Raw genomic sequence first — 3,913 nt, 5'->3', positions numbered from 1 at the left:
TGCATGGAAAGGGAAAATATTTTCTTTCTGTGCATCCTCTCCTCCGTCGATTAAAGGTAGGCAATGCATATGCAATTGCGTATGTCTATGGGTAACGGTCACTTCGCTATTTCAGCGATTGCAGGTGGCCGGTCGCTCGTTTGCCACTTTGTGATATAAAATAAAAAAGGTAAAATAATTTAAAGAATAGATGGTCCGGTATGTACCAAATCAATGCACAAGCACAGAACGCTTTTTTTAATACGTTAAAAAGCAAATGTACAATTTATATAATTCTACACGAGACTTTTTTAGTTTAATAGATTAGCGTATTAACAATTCTATGATTGTCAATCGTAGAAAAACAACGCTTCTAATAATATTTATTCTTAAAATAACTAGGAATTATCCTCAATTCTTGCACGCGTTGTGGCGGCACGTGTCACCAAATTGCTGGACAATTCCGACAAGAATTTCGTCGGCAGTCGTTCGTTTCACTAAATAATTGGTATGTTTTGGATGATTACGCTTACTTAAGTAAAAACACGATTTCACTGTGGTATTATTTTGGGTTACATAAATAAAATATCACTGAAGTCTTTCTTGAACTTGATATTTGAATTTAATCATGAAGATGAAATTAATAAAAAAAAAACAAAGTAGAATTGAAAATTACAATTTACCAGAAAAAAAAGTTAGGATTCGAACTGTGGTATACTTCATCATAAGGAAAAATAACCTTAAAAATAACGGCTCGCATTGTGTGGTGAAATCTGATCAAATTGCTTAGGTATTGTAGTTTTATTAACTTCAAAAAACTTTATCCCAAATAATCGTTCAAGCGTACTCGTGGCAACGAAATGAGTCGACATTTTCGCTATCACCGTCAGCGTTCCATTAGCCGTGATCGTCTAGTGGTTAGGACCCTACGTTGTGGCCGTAGTAACCCAGGTTCGAATCCTGGTCACGGCAGTGTCATACACTGTTACGGCGGAACCGTCTTTTTTTTGTATTTTGTGGTGCTGTAAATTTATAAAACATTTTTCTATAATTTTTTAAATGTAATAACAATTTAAAAAAATTGATTAAGAAATTGTAACGTTAAATATTGTCTCTTTTTTGAAGAATAAATTGAATTATAATAAAAATTTCAAACAATAATTAAAAAAATATATATAATTTTTATTTATTTAAGCAAGATTAAGATTGATTATTCATCAAATTATCTTTAAATCTGACTCAAAATTCAATTAATCAATTGCCTTAGCTAATTTAAATTACGTATGACGAGAAATCATTTGTTCCAATCAAAATCTTGAAAATATTAAAATGAAAAATTGCTTCAATTAACATCATTAATGGCTGGAGATGTGTTCAGTGGTGCGGAAATAGGGTAACGAGTATGGGGTTCGAATACGAGGTGTCGACTGAGCACTTAACTTAAGCTATCAAAAATGAACTCTATGCCATTGTATTACGGACGTATTATGAAAAAATTTAAGTGTCAGGTTTAAATATGCTGTATTTTACTCAGATTATTATAAATACTCTAGCTGTCGCCCGCGGCTCCGTCCGCGCGTAATTAAATAAAAATGTATGTAGCCTATAGGTTCTTCTAGACTGTGTTCTACATCTATGCTTAATTTCAGCGAGATCCGTTGTGCTGTTCCGGAGATACCTTCAAACATGCGTCCATCCATCTAAACATTCGCATTTATATTAGTAAGATTGAATTATAGCTATGATATAATATTACCTTATCTTTATATATCTCTGTTAAAATACATAATAAAATACATATATAAAGTTTTAAATAATATTCTACGTGTTACTATTAAATTAATGAGTTAGAAACTCATAAGTAATTAACTCGTAAACATTATTGTACCAACAATTTCCTATTTCAAACATCAAGTTATCCGCAATCCTAACAAAATTGACACAAGCTCAATCGCGCAATATCCCTTTATGTATTTAATAAGCAAAGGGTCCGAAATGTCAGGTCAAATTTCAATAGCCGGCCAAAACCAGGAACACCACCCAAAGGACCTGTTTGCATGAAGAGTGCCACGCATAAAATCTTACGACGCTAAATACAATATACTTAAATCAAATCAAAAAATATAATAGAGCGAAATTGAACTTTATCACTAAGGCATAAAGTCTAAAAGTGGTTACGGGATTGTAAATTTAAACTTGGTACTGTGTTACTAAAATCATTACCATTGCTTTTGCTCCCGTTACAATAAAGTCACTAAGGAAAATTAAAACGATAACTATTCAATTTCCAAATGCATTGCGTAATAAGTATGAAGATTTGTAAACGCCTGTCATTGTTAAACAGCAATGTATTCGTGAAAATTTAAAATGATCGTATTAGTTATATTTTAGTAGGGGCATAATCAATTCGCAGGGTGTCGTATACAGTTTAAATTAAACGCAGGACAATGGTCAGTGGTCTGAAGCTCGTTTAACGGTCTTGATCCTAAGTTATGTGAGGATTAGCCCGTATCTTAATATCTGGCAGCATTAACAAGGGTTAGGAGATAACACCGAGTGACTCAGTTCGATGATTTCATTTGTTATGGAAATTTCTAATCAGCCATTTAGGAAAATACTATACTTATCCCAAAATCTTCCTTCTTACATATTAAGTGGGCGATGTTAATACTCAGAGTAAAAATAAATCATTATAATTTTATCATTAAAAATGGTAAAAAAGGAATAGTCACAGCTAAAAATATTTATAGCATAATGCTATTAAATTTTGACAGGCGCTTTAATTTTATCCGAGTGTATTAATATCAAATTATTTTTAAATATCAACACAATTTAATTACATTAAAATAAAAGCTCAAGTATTTAAAATATTTAAACTATATGTGTATCAAAATAGGAATAATAGACGCTTTTATCCACATTATTAGGTCATAAATACGACAAAAGTTAAGCGCTATTGTCAAACGAAATAACCTCGCTTGTAGATTGACCCGAAAATAAACATTTTACTTGAATAGATGTCATTTATAACCTCAAAATGTTTTCATGTACGTAATAAGGGTGCGTTGCGTTCTATTCAGTGAAACTGGCATTATTAATGAACGTTATTCATATTGCGTTGCTTTCATTATTGCGTTTGTCATCGTTGTATGCGCGATATGATTTAATGCGAGATAGTGTCCAACAGTTAATAGAGAGTGTAACTAGTTCCTTTTGGTTTATCCTCTTGATGTATTGGGGACATATTTTGTCATGTTCTTACAGGGGCTTGTGATTTGACATTTTTACATTTATAACCTTAAAATCTTAAATACTAACTTTTTAAAATTAAATAGCTGTCTGTTCGCGATTCCATCTGCGCTGAAATACAAAAAAAGGTTAATAAGCTGTTTGTGTGTTCTTCCAGACTATGTTCTACATCCATGCCAAATTTCAGCTGGATCCATGAAGTTGTTCTGGTGATACATTCTAACAAACATCCATCCATCAACATATTCAAACATTCAAATTTATAATATTAGTAACAATTGAGATAAAAAGTAAGGATAAGTCTTGTTTTTAGATTTTTTTAATGTAACTTGATCATAAGAAGTAATATAGGTAAATTGTCTTCTCTGTTTTTGGTGTTGTAAATTACAATTGTCGTAGTCTTAGAAAAATAAAGCTATTCTATCGTGTTAATCAAATATTTAATTAAGATTTTAAATTAAACAAGAGATTATAAACACCCTGTAAATAACAGGCTGACAAATAGTGATGCGGCTGATAATTTTCGATAATCCCCCGCGACGACGCGGCTGACAAATGGTATTAATAAGAAACCTGTCGCGGTGGGATTAGCAAGTGTTAATTGCGGTGCCCGTTGTGCGGTGTTAGGCTCAACTAGTGATGTACCATATTTAAAAATTTATCGATAAATAAAAAGTCATGTTAC

The 3,913-nt window shown here is 31.9% G+C and overlaps 1 non-coding gene across 1 annotated transcript; it reads left to right on the top strand.

Annotated features, from left to right (window-relative positions):
• Window positions 1-879: 879 nt before the first annotated feature.
• TRNAH-GUG (transfer RNA histidine(anticodon GUG)) lies at window positions 880-951 on the top strand. The gene has a single exon. It is a non-coding gene; the product is annotated as a tRNA-His (tRNA).
• The last annotated feature ends 2,962 nt before the right edge of the window (window positions 952-3,913 follow it).

The sequence above is a fragment of the Papilio xuthus genome, unplaced genomic scaffold, assembly GCF_000836235.2.
Source record: "Papilio xuthus unplaced genomic scaffold, Pxut_1.1 DF827714.1, whole genome shotgun sequence".
Classification (NCBI taxonomy): Eukaryota; Metazoa; Arthropoda; class Insecta; order Lepidoptera; family Papilionidae; genus Papilio; species Papilio xuthus.
This window is presented reverse-complemented; position numbering and strand designations above follow the sequence as displayed.